This window comes from Prionailurus bengalensis, chromosome B1 (assembly GCF_016509475.1).
Source record: "Prionailurus bengalensis isolate Pbe53 chromosome B1, Fcat_Pben_1.1_paternal_pri, whole genome shotgun sequence".
Classification (NCBI taxonomy): Eukaryota; Metazoa; Chordata; class Mammalia; order Carnivora; family Felidae; genus Prionailurus; species Prionailurus bengalensis.
In genome coordinates this window covers 16,608,362-16,625,485 of record NC_057344.1, presented here as the reverse complement: position 1 = coordinate 16,625,485, position 17,124 = coordinate 16,608,362, and the positions used below count along the sequence as shown (strand labels likewise).

General features: G+C 41.0%; 1 protein-coding gene across 47 annotated transcripts in view; it reads left to right on the top strand.

Moving 5' to 3' along the window:
* The window catches only part of SORBS2 (sorbin and SH3 domain containing 2), a 355,465-nt gene that overhangs the window by 156,543 nt on the left and 181,798 nt on the right, over positions 1-17,124 (top strand). For 43 of the 47 annotated variants that reach the window (XM_043559221.1, XM_043559040.1, XM_043558993.1 and 40 more), the window contains exon 2: positions 11,601-11,740. The gene's annotated coding sequence lies outside the window, so the exon portion shown is untranslated. Of the gene's footprint in view, positions 1-10,932; positions 11,234-11,427; positions 11,741-17,124 lie in introns of those variants that run through there. The other 4 variants (XM_043559077.1, XM_043559073.1, XM_043558878.1 and 1 more) reach the window with 3 other exon arrangements.

Sequence of the window (17,124 nt, the reverse complement as noted above, 5' to 3'; positions counted from 1 at the left end):
AAAAAGACCAGTCAACAGCAACAACGAAGTATTAAACCTATATGAACTATATTAAGCCCTGTTCTGCAACAGGCTGTTAACTAAGTAACTGATTTTCACGGTCTCATTTCATCCTCTCAAAAGGGTTCTAAAGAAGTAGGCGGTGTTGTGTGTATTTTATTATACAAGAAAATCAAGGTTCAGACAGATTGACTTGCCCAAAGTGATAGGCATTGCCACTCAGGAAAATAAGCCTGGAGGTCAGCTCTGCATGATTCCAAAGATTGGATTCTTTTTTTTTTTTTTCTTTTTTACAATGTAATAATTGCTGTCATGCAGGGATGCTTATACCTCAATTATCATTCATTATAAGCTCAGTCAATGGATATAGGTGTTTGTAACAAAGATACATAAGATTATAACTCTGCCTCTCCCGTCTGTAAGGTTATGATAGACTCTTACAGGGCCTTTAAAAGTCAATTCTCTGCTTCTTTTTAATGCCAGTATCTTTCCTCTTCAACCTTCTTCCACTCACCAAATAAGATGGTGCTAATGTTATTGCTTTAAAGAGGCCATTATGTCAATTATAGATAACGTCATGAGCAGAGATGGGAATTTTCTTAACCCAGTTATTGAACAACTCCATGAATTTGTTTAAAATCAAAATTGGGGGGAAAAAACCCTGTGAAAGTCATAATGTGAGCTATCTGAAATAAGCTATATAAGGAAATTATATTCAATATCTAGGTATGGCTGATCGCTTTCATTTTCCCCATCAGCAAAGTACATGTATTTGTGAAGATTAATTGTACATTTGTGAAGATCTTTTTTCATCTGATTTTTTAAAATTACTAACGATTACTGTGTGCCGTCGTGGCTTCCATGCGTTACCTTCTTACTCCTCTTAATAATGCTCAGGGGTAATTGATGATATCCCCACTTTTCAGATGAGGGAACTGAGACACAGGGATCGTGCCCAACTCAAGGAGCTGATAAGGGACAGAACCAGAAAATTAGCTAAAGACTCTTTATGCTCAAAGCCCATGATTTAACTTTATGGGTTGTGCCTCATTGAGATAATGATGGTAACAGCACAACTAACACTAATGAGTGCTTCTTGTGTACCAGGCATTGTTTTAAGGGATTTCCATATATTAGCCCATTCATCCTCATAATAATCACATGAGTCAAATACTGCTACGGTTCGCATTTCATCAACGAGACAAGGAAATTCCAGTAGCCGCACTGTTGGAAGAAATCTGAAAGTAGTCAGATTTTTATGGTTGGCAGACAGCCTCCAGAACCTTGTTCTCAACCATTCTACTCTTGGCAAATATTGAGAGAAAGACAAAATATTTATACATGACTGCCTGTTATAAAACGGAATATATTATGATTTATAGCCATTTCTTCAATTTAGGGTATTTAATCAGAAGCCATAAGACAAGAACACTTAAAATAGCTTCTTCATTTCATGTGTATCTTTAGTGTTTTTAAAACTGGAAAATTATTGGCTTCCTGATCCAACATCACTTCCTCTCAATTAAGACTGATAGCATTCACCATTTAAAAAAAATTATAAGTAGAAATCTTAAAGGATAATTTAATATTCAAACTCAATACATTAGCAGTCTTGAGGATCTTTTCAACATTCCTTTTTTTTTTGGAACGAGGACAAATTTCATCATTCAATTTAGATTTTAAAGGCTGGGTAGGCTATGCAGAAGTTCAAAGTTTTCGGAACAATGCTGTGGCCATGTACACTGAGAACAGGATAAACAATGGGTTCCTGTTTTGTATTTCCTGCAGAGTATTACTATGTTCTTAGTTCTCTTGACATCACTGATCATTTAATGTTAGTTTTGGAAAATAGCATCAACTACGTTACTATATTTAGAACCAAAAATATTTAAATGATGCAGCGCTCAGGGCTTTAAACACATAGGCTCTGTTTGTCAGAGCAATTTTCACTCCATTTGGAAGTGATAAGAGGCTAGAAAACTGAATGCTACACTGTCGTGGGGGCTTATTGTTGATTCCAGAAGGTTCTTTCAAAACTTCGGAAACTATACAGCCTACTGCTGTCTTTCAGCCCGCCTGATGTAATAAACCACTTCTTAATTGCTTGTGTCAAGTACGTTTTCAACCTCCAAGTGAGAGATTATCTCAAGACGACCATTTCACCAAGTGAGAGGTTGGTTTACCTCAAACAACGAGAAGTCCAATGTGGGTTCGACTCTGTCACCCCACCCTTAGCATGTGCCTCCCAGAAAGGAATTGGCATTTCTGTCAGCTAAGAGGAGCAGATCTTAGTTAAAGGGCAAGGGCTCCTGAGTGGCTCAGTTGGTCGAGTATCCACTTCAGCTCAGGTCACGATCTCGTGGTTTGTGAGTTCAAGCCCTGCCCCTTGGGATCCTCTGTCCCCCTTCTCTCTCTGCCCCTCCCCCACTTGCACTCTCTCAAAAATAAATAAATATTTAAAAGGCAAAAAGGGCAAAGAACCCTTCTTCTCAGGAGTTTCTCTGCTGTTATTGTGTATGTGATGGGTCTTCCCTACATCTTATTGGCCAGACGGCAACAGACAGCAAGAAAATCTGGGAAGGTAGATTTCTAAAAAAAAAAAAAAATCTAGGAAGGTAAGTTTTGAAATCGGCGTATTGTCAGGATTCTACAGATGAAGGCAAAAGTGGATTCTCAGTAGGTAGAAAGCATTGTCTGCCACAACTATGGAACATGATTCATTTATTTGAGAGAGGAATAAGGGTGGAAATCGTGACTTGATTATCAAAACGAAATGTATCCGAGAGAAACTTCCGTTGAAACGGATGCTTAAAGAAATACTTGCTGTAAAAAAGAAGGGCACTTGCCAGAAGGCGAAAGGTGTTTGCTTTGACTCGGAGGTCCAACCCCACCTCGTGTCTGAACACAAAACATCCACTGCTGCTGGTAGGTGGGCCCTCTCCTGGAGGCCCGTCCAGATCTAGCTCCAGATCCCGCAAGTCTGGATGTATTCTCCCACACTCCCTTTCTTTTTTTGGAAAACTGAGCTGTCATTACTCATTTCTTGACATTTCTGACAGACCCCTCCCATACCATCTTATTTCTCGTGCTTCCTTTTGTGAATAAGACTATTGTTGCTGTTTTTAGTAGGTTGACCTTGCTGGTTGGAGTATTCTCTCCCGAACCTCCCTCTAGCCAGCATGCTTGGAAGGGAGAGTATGTGTAGTCACGCCGAGGTAAACAAATGAGGTTGCTAAGAGCCAGAGGTGAGGGTCTGGGAGCCCCAGCTTCCCCTGGCCACCTGACAACTGGAGGGATGGATATTGTAGCGACATCTGCAACCCACCCGGACACGCAAACAGATTGCACAAAGAGGTAGGAGGTTCTGGCTCAGAGGGCGGACGACACAAAAAAATATTAGCATTTCCAGTCTCTGAAGTTTCCCATCCCCGACTTGCATTCATTTTGGAGGTCATTTCTCTTATACGCTTGATATAATGAATCTATAGTTCCTTCTCGCCTTTGAATGCTGGTCAACCGTTCCCTGTTGTTCTTTACTTAACCGTCATCTCTGTGAGTTACAAGGACCCTTTTCTAACATTCCGTGTATTATTTACGTGTGTGATTATACTTGTAAAATTAAATTTTATGGTCAGGGTAATGATGGAAATGTGCCATGGATTATTGGGTTAATTCATTCTTTGAATCACTCAGAAAAGATACTTTTCATCTTCAGACATTCTTATTTATAGCAAATATCCCTCTGCCCAAGGTAGAAGAGAGGGTCTCACAGCCTCGTCTAAGACAACATGGCAAATACCAGCCTCCAGCCTCCAACTCCTGCTATGTAGCCCAAGCCACATAAAGTTCTCCTTTCCTTTCCTGTTGACATCACCTTGCCCTTTGCCAGAGAACAAGACTGTAAATCTCCCAGCTACTCGTCAGTGACAAGTAATTCATTGTACGTTTATAACTAAGGGACAATATGGACATGAGAAAGCGCTTCATGCCATAGGAATCACAATGGCCTGACGGCACTGCATTGTTGACATGGTGTTTCACTTCTGTCTACTCAGAAACTAATAAACAATATCAGAAATGACTCGCAGAGAGCCAGGTGGTGTAACTATCGAGGAACCATCTAGGAAATACGTAACTCTCTCAACAACCCTAACCGCTTTATAGCGGGGACCTCAACTGAGTGATTATAATTCATAATACACCCTACAACAAGTATTATTACATGGTTCTGAGAAAGGTCTGGAGATATGATGTATGGGTGCAGTAACTTGCTTTATTTCAAACCTATGTTAGAAGATTTTATGTAAATTATTATGATAATATATTACAGCCTGAAGGTTAAAACAAGTGACATTTGCCTCTTGAGAAAGCTTTTAAGCCAAAAATATAACTACAAAGCAATATATTTCAGAAAATCCTCTTGGCTGGAAATAGCTACTTAATTAGAAGACATAGTTTTTTGCTTTTTACAGGATAAGACACTTTGTATTTCACAAGTTCTGATAAATCTATAACAAAACTGTCATCATGTGTTGCTTAATGCCTTCTGGAGAACTGCTTAATCATTTATTTATTCAACAAATATGCATTAAGCACTTACTTTGTGCCAGGCACAAATGCAATACATGTGGAGAAAATGCAATATGAAGGGGAAACAGGAACTTCCAGGCTAATGGAGGAGAAATGCATGAGTGCATCACACGAACAAACACAACCAAGTCTGACACTCAAGGAAGCAAAGAATACGATTGATTGTTCAAGAGTGAAAACACATGACCCTGGGTGGATCAGGGAAGCCTTCCTGAGGAAGGGGCGCTTTGCCTGAAGGATGCACAGCATTAACTGCTGAGCAGGGAAGGCATTCCGGTGACAGAGAATAGTGCGTGCGACAGCCCTCAGTGTGGTCCATTCTAGGAACTGAAAGACCAGAGAGGCTAGAAGGAATGGGGCTACAAGGTAGGTAGGGAGAGGTGGGCGGAGATCTAAGAAGATGGTGCAGAGCTTTAAATAGACCACCTCAAGAAGGCTTATCTTGAAGATTTTTATACCACAGTTTGCAACTGTTGCATATGCCTCGATTTCAATAGAACATAAATATCAAGAAAAGTTATGGTTAGAAAAACAGCAGACGTACTTTTTAAGTATATGTGGGATTCAAACAGCACATATAAAACCGATAAAGTTTTAACCAGAAAACTGAGCTTTAACACGTTTTAAGATGTCATTTCTATATACTCTCTTCCATTTGATAGTAGTTCTCTAACCATTCCTTAAGATTTTCACCGTATTTGGGAAACTCCGGCCCCAGACTGCATAATGGCACACACATGATGGCAGGCCATCTCCTAAGAAAACATTCGCTTCACTTTGGTAACCAGGTAGTAGAAATAATTGGACATACGCTTTGACAACTTCCGAATGACTACACCTGCAGGTGGAGAGTATGATGGGGCTTGCCGAATGTAATTCACACAAGCCCAAGCAAAACACAGATGTTGGAGTCAAGAAGGGGGTTCTTGCCCAATCCTTGTGCCTACGTTTCAGGGCACAAGTGTGTAGGGTGTGTGTGACTGGTCCAAAATCACTCAAGCTCTCGGGCTTTCCTCATCAGTGCATTTATTCCCTGCAGCACTCAACATACTCAGGTTCCCACAGATCACCTGGCTGACACTTCCTAAGCACACGATGCCGCCACACGTCACCATTTGTATTGAATATGTTTCACTTTGTCTCAGGTGGTTGAAGCAGATAAGCATCAAAGATGTTATTTCACTTAATCTAGCGTTCATTCTGCACCCAACATGCCTGACTTTGGGGTCCACCCCTTCCATCCATCAGCGTTACCTGATTTCTAGAGTCTCTGTAGTATGAGACTCTGCCTCTTCAATACATCTTTGAAACTCATGCCGGTGTTTCAGGCAGTCTTGCTGCCTCTCCCTAAGCACTGAAATATTTGACTAGGAGAATGATACATTGTTCTCCTGGAATATTAGACAATGCTACTCAACTGACATGGGCCAGGGAAGCCTTCAAACGTGGAGAGTGCAACTTATTTTTCAAAGGACTTCAGGGAGAAAAAAAATGTAGCCTAGAAAACAATATTCATGGGAAAACTACATTCACTTCCTTCCTACTGAGATCCTCACAAATAATAGGAAGTGATGAGGAATCAATCGAGAATTCTGAGTTCTCTTGGGAAAAAAATTTAAACAACGCCCAAAGAAGCCTTCAAAACGCATGCGTTCAAGAAATCACACCCATAAAAGTCCCTGGAAATCATTTTGGTACCTAAAAAAAAGTGACTGGATTTGACCATACATGGCAACCTGCAGTTACTTTACTCTATTTTCATTGTTAAGTCAATGATAGCATTTACCATGTGCCAGACGTTTCCACATTCTTTTCAGACAACTCCTTTAATCCTCATAACGACCCCACGAGGCCCCATGGTAGGGAAGGAAACCGAAGCAATGGGAGGTGAAGGAACGGGCCCATGGTCACAGAGAAATGGCAGGACCGGTATCCAAATCCAGACCCACTGGCTCCAGACTCTCTGTTCTTAAGCATTACACATGTTTAATGTCTCCTGAAACAACCAAATAATAAAGTGAGAAGGGAACCTACAGACGGTCTCTGCCCACAGAAATAGGATTTTAATTAGGATCACTGTGGGCCCACCTTCTCTGTTCCAGTGAGGAGTGCCCTTTTCTCAGGCCCTCTGGAGCACACAATGCCCTGAGCCCACCTGAAAAGTGAGGAGTCATCTGGCAAACTGGGGAGATTGTTCCAAATACGGTGCTCGCTTACTTAAAGGTGGAACAAAGGTGTGCCGCAGGATAACAGAAGGTTTCTCTACTCCAGAACCTGTCTTCTTCCCAGTTCTATCAATAGAGAGTTACTTAACTTACCGAGATCCTCTTTTGAGATACAGATATCCTCTGGGACAGTTTGATCTATGTCAACTATGTCCTAGCACGCGTTGTTTTTAATTTGACCACCACTTAGCTCAGAAGAGTCTCAACTTTTATTGCACACAATGGAAGGAGAGAAAGAAATGTACAGCTAAACTGATTTTCAACCCATTTCTACCCATTTCCCCCCTCCTCATCTCTGAAAGATTATTCCAGACCCAGCCTCTGAAACCCATCCTGTCCTTATAGAGAGTTTGAGAAATTCGGTCAACATGGCAGCTGGTCCCGCTCATGACTTACACCAGGTTTTTTTTCTAACCAGGTCCTCATCTTATTTTCTGAGCCTGCATCTCTGCCCAGACAACACTTGGTCTGGTGGTCTGGTTCCTCTGAGACCAAGGCTGTGCTCTTCTTTATCCAGTCTTCCCTCCAATCCCAACCCTGGGGCAGCTGGGGCTTCTGTCAGACTTGCAGAAGCCAGGAACACCTCCTTCCAGTCTCCCCGTGCTCGCTGCAACACCCACCCAACTCCAGTCTGTTCGAGTCTTATTCTCCCAGCATCTGACAGTCCCGAAGTGTCTGCCCCTCACTGCCCTTCCAGAACGTGTCCGGTTTGCTTTTATGTTAGAATTACGTGGGGGAGCTTTTCAGATATGTTGGGTTTCGATCAGATTAGTGAAAGCAAACTCTCTAGAGATGGGTCCAGTGTACTGATACTTTCAAAATTTTCTAGATAAGCCTCACATATACCCAGGAATGAGAGTCACTACGCTATATTAATTTCTCGTAAATCTCAATGTGCACACATATAACCTGGGGATGTTGTAAAAATGGAGGTGCTGGTTCAGTAGGTATGGGTGGGGCCTGAGTTTTCACATTTCCTACAAAATTCCAAGTGGTGACTTTGATGTTGTCCATGGACTAGTCTTTAAGTAGCAAGGCTCAAGACCAGTGGTTCTCAAAGTGTGGTTAAGAATCATTTGGGAAGGCGCCTGGATGGCTCAGTCGGTTGAGTGTCCAACTCTTGATCTCGGCTCAGGTTGTGATCTCACAGCCATGGGATCGAGCCCCGCATCTGGCTTTCTGCTGAGCATAGAGACTGCTTGGGATCTCTCTCTCCATCTCTCTCTCTCTGCCCCTCTCCCATGCATGCACATGCACCTACTCTCTGGTGCACGCTCTCTCTCTCAAATATTTTTTTTTAGAAAAAAGAATCACTTGGGGACTTGTTAGAGATGCAAAATTCCAGACCTCGCCCCAGACCTACTAAATCAGAAACTGGGGATGGGATCCGGCAAAGGCTTTGACAAGCCTTCCACTGGCTTTGAGCACCACTGGCCTAGATGGCAGTGTGCAACCACGAAAGCCGCATATATAATTCAAAATTTTCTAGTTGCCACATTAAAAAAAACACAATTGAACAGGTAAAATTCATTTTAACAGTTTCCTTAACCTAGGATGTCTGAGGTATTCACAGTTCAATATAGAATCAATATAAAACATGAGTTTACATTCTTTTTTTATAGTAAGTCTTCAAAATTCACTGTGCATTTTGCAATCATAGGACATCTCAGTTTTGACTAGTCACATGTTAAATGCTCAATAGCCCGTGTATCTGCCATATTGGACAGCCAAGCTCTAGACTTAGAACAGTGATAACAGTATTAATTTTTATTGAGTGCTGGCTATGTGCCAGGCATGACTCGGTTAAGCATTTTATGTGATTATATAAGCCCTACCACAACCCTGTGGATTGGTACTATTAGCATAACCATTTTATACACGGGAGGGGTTATGCCAAAGCCGTTATCTGTTGTTTCACCAATATAGGAAGCCCACTCCCATGTAAGCATCCGCAATTATTTTAAATCATTTTGTTTATAAAAAACAAAATGAAAGAGAGAAAAAAAATATGATAAAATCATGAAGATTAGTACTATTAGAACAGTTGCTAAGACATCAGTCGCTTGTAAAAAGTCACGGCGGTTGGGCGAGTAGAAAAGACCAAATATGCTATCTTCTGATTTTTAAAAATGTGCCAAAAGTCCAACTTGCACTCTTCTGTGCCAGCAAATCTGCTGAAAGGTGTTACCTGCCTGGCTGTTTGGACAGTTGGGATCTCTGGGGAATGGCGGGACCTTGATGAGTCATGACGCAAGACAGGGCTCATCCTGAATGCAAGCAGCTAGCAGGGTCAGAACCTGTCCGTTTAAGTGGAGACTGTGACGTAAAATGACTCTAGTAATAGCTAGAGGCAATGGGCTTCTCTCAGTGTTCGTGTGGAAAGCAGGAGGTTTGGAATTTAAAGGTAATGGCTGCCTTGGTGGTCTTCCTTTCGTTAACATCCATAGTGTTGCAAAGACAGCCCATTTTCACACGTATTTTTCTTTTCATTATAAACTATACAGAGGAAAAGGGAAAAACAATTAAAAAGAATTTCTATCTGAGGCTCCAATTTGCCAGAATTCCCATCTCTTGTTTTGCCAAGTAAAGTACCTTTTTTGAAACTGGCAGGTAAAAAAAAAAAAAAAAAAAAAAGGGGGCGCCTGGGTGGTTCAGTTGGTTGAGCGTTCGACTTCAGCTCAGGTCACGATCTCGCGGTCCGTGAGTTCGAGCCCCGCGTCAGGCTCTGGGATGGCCCAGAGCCTGGAGCCTGCTTCTGATTCTGTGTCTCCCTGTCTCTCTGCCCCTCCCCTGTTCATGCTCTGTCTCTCTCTGTCTCAAAAATAAATAAATGTTAAAAAAAAAAATTAAAAAAAAAAAAAAAGAAACTGGCAGGTATTGGTGACATAGTAAAATGTGACCATTTAAAATAAATGAACAGAAAAATACATGATTCTAGAGAGATTTCTAAAATTCTGCTATGTATTTTTAAAATAAAAAATATTTTTTAAATTTGATTAGATATTTCAAACTTAAGTAATAGGTTTTTTTTTCATTTAGAGGTCTGTGTAGTTTTTTAATTTTTTAATGTTTATTTTTGAGAGAGACAGAGCATGAGCAGGGGAGAGGCAGAGAGAGAGAGAGAGAGAGAGAGAGAGAGAGAGAGAGAGAGAATCCGAAGCAGGCTCCATGCTCTGAGTTGTTGGCACAAGGCCTGATGCGGAGCTCGAACTCACAGACCCAGACCTCAAGATCATGACCTGAGCTGAAATCGGACACTTAACCGACTGAGCCCCCAGGCGCCCCATCCGTATAGCTTTATAGTGTAGGGTAGCTGAAGGATTTCACTATTTTATCACAAGACTTGAAATAGCAGTCATGTAACCGTTTTTTTTTTTTTATGTATCATGCATAATCTTCAGTATTTTCTATCATCAGTTCCAGCGTCTTTAACTGTAAAGACACAGTTGGACTTGATCTGAGCCTCTAGCAACCAACCTTCACAACATCCATTATCAAATACATCCAGGTGGTTTTCACACTGGACTAAGGATCAGGGACCCTTCTCCCACCCCTTCTTAGCAGTGCTTTCTCCCTGCCTAAGCATTCTCTAGGTTACAGGAGTAGAGAGACAGAGAAGTCAGGGATTTCACAGACGCGGAATACAGGTTTTTAAGAAAATACCTAAGTGTGTTTTCGGGTAGGAAGTAACGGATCTTCCTTCTTAGGGGTGCTGTCAAAGGCACAGTAAAGCCACAGAAGCCAGAAGTTGGTCTGATGGCCACCCGTAGCATCTCCCTGCAGTCCCAGTCGAGAGAAATCCCGATCTCCCGTGGCCATGGTTTGAAGTCTCCTCATGTGACCAAGATTGTAACAAATGCTCTGTATTCTTTATTCTTGCTGCCTCGGTGTGCTGTGAGCCTTCTGAGGCAAGGACCCTGTTTATTTCACTCACTCTTGTTATTCTCACCATGTGTGACACACAGGAGGCTCGCAAGTACCGGCCACACAAATTGCTGAATGAATGAACAGCACTCCTAGATCTTAACTTATAATTCTAGAAATAAAGTGAAAGCCCCAAGTCTGCTGCTCGTTGTTGGTGACCCAATCTGAATTACTCCTTTGGAAGCACAAGCAAGGGATCCGTGTCTGTCTGCATCATGTCACTGAATGGTCCCCAGTCGCTGCCAACAGATAAGAAATGTCAACAGCTTAACCCAGTAGCTTTCAAAAATAGCACAGTTGACGAAACTGGAAATTTAGGTGCGTGCGAGAAATAAACCATTTGTGTTCAGGCTTAAGAAGGATAGGGTGACAACAGACATTCCTCGGAGAGATCTAAAATATTTTTTAAGACCCCCAGAAGCGAGTAGTCATCAGAAGAAACCTCTTCCCTCTCAATAAGGCACAAAGAGGACACCTTCTTTTCAACCCATCAGGTAAGTCACTCGGAAAACTTGAGGATTGCGGCACGGCACCGTGTGTCTTTAAGATTTCAGCCAAGTTGTTTTTGCTGTTGTCGTTTTCAACAGTGCTGGCAGTTTTCCTCAAGATGTAAATGAGTATTTGTACAGCGAACCACGTTGTCGTGGGTTTCCTGGTTCGTGCCCCCCCCCCCCCCCACCACGTGGGGAAAGGGGGAGGGAGGTGGCGACTCAGGGAAGGTTTTTTCATCCCTTTGCAGACAACTCCGGCTGCTGTTAATGCTGAAAATAGCTCAAATGCTCTCAGAACAGTGGCACCACCCAGCAGCTGGGATTCTTTCCCTCTCTTATTTGCCGTCTCTCTTGCCTTTTTTTCCTTCAGACACTTGGATTGGACTTAATCTTAAACCTCTGGAGTTCAAGACCTTTTAAAAAGGGCTAAATAAACAATCTCTACATGTAAAAGGCCACTGACTCCTACTTCCTCTGTTTAGAGCAACTGTTGAGCCCAGCTGCCTGTAGGTAAGATTTTTTTTTCCTTCTGGAATTATTTCATTGGTTTCTGATATGTGTCTGACGATCGTCTCTGACATAACTCATTTATAGTGAAGGTATGGGGCGGCTGTGCACGATTTGCAGGTAAATGTGGTGTTCCGGAATACAGCAATGGCATCTGGACATTTCTGTGGCTGTACTTTTAAACTTTGCTCAAAGCTCTCTGTCACGTTGACCTGTGATACATACTGGCCTGTGACTGAGCTTCATCAGAACTCCAATTAACCTGACTGCCAGCAGTGAGAGGGTCCAGACATCGTAATTTTGTTGTTTAGACTGTTTACTTATTTTTAACTTTCTAAGGGCATGGAAAAAAAAAAAAAAGAAGGAAAAAGCTGCAACCACCTGAGCCAAGAAAATGTCAGTAATTAGTCTTTAAGGAGAATGAGATAGCTCTATTTTATTTTGTTCTTGGATCACTGCTTTGTTCCTTGCTAATGTGGAAGAAGTTGTTTTTTTTTTTTATGTTTCATTTTTTAAAATTTTTATGTTCCTGCCACAGTTCAGGTGACCTGGTTTTGAAAATGCTTTACCTAGCTAAAGGTCTTTGGCTAGCAGGTTTCTGTAACGGGACGGTACAGTATTCTGGAAAGTCTTCTGTGCCTCTCCCCTCGCCCTCCTTATGCTCACGCTTGACATTTTGCAAAGTACTTTGATCTGTGGACTTTAACTTCAAACACAGCAGTTAACTTTGATTGTGGGTATTTACTGTGTTCAGTAAAACGACTTTTTTTTTTTTCTCAATGCTTTTATACCATTTCCTTTCAATAATCTATGTGGCTTTGGTTTTCCCTACTGATGATGTCTGAGGTTTTACTTGTATAGGAACTCCCAACTCAAAGGAAGAGACTGTTTTATGGGAAGGTCTCTCACCTCTCACCACACAGACTTTAGGACAACTCTCTGCACCCCCTCTGAGCAGACGTGTGAAAGCAGCAAAGGACAGTGCATACAACCTGATCCTATCAACCCCTCCCTTGAGTTGCCCTGTTGCCTCAAAATTACAATGTGCCTTGGGGCCTAATGTTGCTTTTTCAACATGGACACTGAAATCCTTGGAATTTAGATTCTTGTCTCCAAAGAAGTTTATTTGGTATCTCAGACCACATGGCAAAAGAAAACACGCATTTTAAACACACTGATCTTCTGGGTAACTTTTAAACCATACAAAAAGACAAAAAATTACAAGAAAGACATTTTTTAAGAAGGAAAACTAGGGGAAAAAAAAAACAGAAAGAAAGAAAAACACTTTGTAGCCAAAAGTCTGCTATGTGAGTGAAACATCTGCTAAATGAGGGATAAGAATTTTTTTTTAATGAATTTCTTAGAATTGGCCAAGTGGAACAGTTTCTCGCCATGCAGTAGGCTTTTAAATGTTCTCTTTACTTTGAAGAAAACTCGTGTGTCAATTACATTGCTCTGTTAGCCTTTGCTTCCCTAGCCCAAGCAGAGGGTGTTTTCAAAGTCCTCCGCTAGGTACTGAGCTTGACGTTCCCTGGCACAGGGTCCCCGTGTGATTGTGTTCAGGTTAGGAGTAGAACGAGCCGAAGCCTGTCAGGAGACTGCTTCAGTCCCAGCCAAGGAAGTGGCTCCTTACAGCGAACACAGTCTGCTCTCTGTAGCCTGCACCTTGCTGGGAAGGAAAGCAAGGGGCCGCAGGACAAGTTTTCAGAGGGCTGAAGCTACAGAGGATGCTATGGGTTGGGAGGTCCCTTTAGGTTCGGAATAGAGGCAAGATAAGCTCTAGAGTTTGAGTTTAGTAGGAAAACCTAGAGATGCGCCCTCTGGTTTTTCTTTCCAAAAGTTGGACATTTAATTGCTACCTTTTTCCTTTCAAGTCTGCATCTTAAGGAGTCTCTTCATCATCCCATTTCTGCATACAAATTTTAAATCCTCCGGTTACTTTGAGCACGTGCTTCACTGCTTCCTAGGGCCTTTGAGGGTCTAGAATTTTCTCCCCCGGAGTACCAGGAAGCCTTGATTTGGCATTGATGAGCGCAGATATATGCTGAAGGCAACATAAGTTTAGTTGCAGAATGCAGTAGCACCAAGATGAAGTGCATTTGGAAGATGAGGGACAGCCATTTCATTCTCCGGCAAGTCATTTTTTCCTGTTTCGCTCTTGTTGAGCGGTTTTCTGTTTGTTTGCCTCTTTACTTCCTTTCACCCCTTAATTTTACTCCGAAACTTGGGATTGTTTGAATGTGAAACTCAAGGTGAAAGCTAGCCAAAGCCACTGAGTTTCACACAGGTTCCACATGAAAGAAGCATTCTACCCAGGCTTGCTCGAAACTTGGCCCATGTTTTACCAAAAGTTTCATGAATGTCAGTGAGCCTGGACTTGAAACACAATCCAAAACTGGTGACTTCTGGCGACTTTGAGGCTTTATTGTGTGAGTATAGAATCTGTCAAACAAGGACACCCATTATTTTCATATCTTCTACTGTAATTTCATGTGTACACACATTTTCCCCAATAAACTCTCATTTGCTCGGTGGTATTTTAAGGCCAGGTTCAATCCTAATATGAATTTTTATAGCTGTGGTATTTAAACACTGGCAAATAGAAGTCTGCATTTCAAATTCCAACGCAGTCTGAACCACAGTGGTGTGAACGTGTTGGTGTAATTCAGCTGAAGGAAGGAAGTCCCAGGAGAGTCATGGAATGTCTTTCTTTGCTTAAATATACCTCTGTGCTCATGAGGAACAAACAGTAACATTTTGTCCAGGTCTATCCGCTTGACAGTATGCCTTTTGTTCCCCCTCCAAAGGTGGTGTCAAATATATTGGTGGAAAAATAATAAACTTCCAGATATTTTTTTTTTCACCTGCTCAACCGATACACTCCTAGGGAACATTGTAAGCATTGAAAAGTTCAGTACTATTACTTGTAATGTAATGTATACCGAGAATAAAGGAGTACTCAGCAGACTCAATTTCCTTCAGAAAAGCTGGGCGACCTAGAGCTGATGTGTGTATTAACAGTCAGATGGTGCAGGGTTTTGAAGGTGTGTGTGTGTGTGTGTATGTGTGTGTGTGTGTGTGTGTGTGTGTGTGTTTATGTGTTGTAAGTAGGGGTAGTGGTGGGTAGAGAGGAAGAGGGGACTTGTGAGCTTTGCTCAGCAAATCTGTCACATCTGAAACAAAAAATAATCAATCCCAGGATCTGAAAAACATTCCTTTCTTTTGTTGATCACATAAATACGTATTGGCTGAACACTGAATTGGGGGGAAGGGGACATATTATTTTTCTCATTAAAGACAACAAGGATTACATTCTGATCACTAGGATTCCAGAAAGGGTAAATAATCTCTAATAGAAACATGACCAATTAGGAGACCTACATAGCTAGCTAGAGATGAACTTGCATGAGTCAGTTTCAGAAAGATCTTAATGCTACTATGACCACTACAGGTGCTAAGACAGCCAGAGAACTCAGATTTGATGATGTCTTTTTATTAGCTGGAGGGTTTCTGAACTCATTTGAGGAATTTTCCTCAAAATAAATTTATAACCTCACTAAAGATTTAGTTTGACTAAATGTAGTGAGATTTACAGTTATTCGTTTATTATTTATTTTTATTTACTTATTTATTATAAAATTAAATTGCCATCAAAATACATTTTGAAAATTTTATGATCTTATGCTTAAAATAGACTTGTCAAAGATATAGTTTGCATTTTTGCAGGCGATGTACAAAATGTACCTGATCCCGTACTAAATAAGGCCTTTGCAAAGCTGACAGTAACAAAGGTCTCCTATGTAAGAGCTACATTATAACACTGACTTATTCATAATGTACTATATCTGATTTTGTTACCCCAAAACTAATACAATAGATGAAAGAAAGATGCACAAATGAAGGTGCTAGAGGAAATAAGAGAAAAAAATTGAGGACCATTCTACCAGGGGGGTTCTCCCTAAACACATCGTTGAACCAAGAGTCTGATATTTTGAAAACTATCCTCCATAATAATACATAAAGAGGAAAAAGGTAAAAATACCAGGCTGACAAATGCCCATCAACTGATGAATGGATAAAGAAGTGATTGATATGTATTGTGGGGGGTGGGGGTGGGGATGTGTATGTATGTGTGTATGTGTGTGTGTGTGTATACATACATATATATACATCCTTCTTCCATTCACATACATATAATACATTCTAGTTCCATTCACATTGTTGCAAATGGCAAGATTTCATTCTTTTTGATGGCTGGCTAACATTCCATTATATATGTATGTGTATGTGTATGCACACACATACACACACACACACACGCATATATAATGGAATATTAGCCAGCCATCAAAAAGAATGAAATCTTGCCATTTGCAACAATGTGAATGGAACTTGAATGTATTATGCCAAGCAAAGTAAGTCAGAGAAAGACAAATGTCATATGATTTAACTCATATGTGGAATTTAAGATACAAAATAGATGAACATAAGGGAAGGGAAGGGAAAATAAGATAAAAACAGAGAGGGAGGCAAACCATGAAAGACTCTTAAATACAGAGAACAAACTGAGGGTTGCTGGAGAGGAGGAGGGGGATGAGCTAAATGGGTGATGGGCATTGAGGAGGGCACTTGTGATGAGCACTGGGTGTTATGTGTAAGTGATGAATCACTGGGTTCTACTCCTGAAACCATTATTACAGTGTATGTTGACTAACTTGGATTTAAATAAAAATTTTTTAAAAGGCTGAAAATAAACTTCAAATTTGTGCATATGCAAATGTTTCTTTAAATCATAAAAAAGACCGTCTTTCAAGAATGACTTCACTAGTCATTTAGGAACACAAAAATCAGTCACTTAAAAATCTTCTCTTGGGCTTACTTTATTGTCAGAAAAACGGAGTCCGTGTAGTACTTATCCATTCTCTAAGGGTATATTATTATAGCCCATATTTATAGTATTGCATTATTCTTCTTAAAAAAATTAGTGTAAGTGATAGATATCAGTGACAGATACCATGATCAGACCATGATGACACAACAGGGTCCCTGCCCAGATAGGGCCAAAGAGGATTATCTACCCAAACCAGATAAAACAATCATTTCTAGGAAAGTCATCCTTTTCTAACTAAATATTTATCTGTTATTTGGGTATTCTAAGTTTCTCTAAAATAAGTAGTATTTTAAATAATCCTTTAATAATTATAATACTAAAACATCACAATGATCTTAAGGCCTTCTCCCATCTATCCAAGATGGACTGTCAAAAAGATGTGGGCAGAAACTGTGTCAGGGGATGGTGAGGTCTCCCTACCACTCTCATCCTGGGCTTTATCCTGGGGAATCATGAAGTAGGAGACCCCAGTGACACTCTAAGTCTCTCCTATACC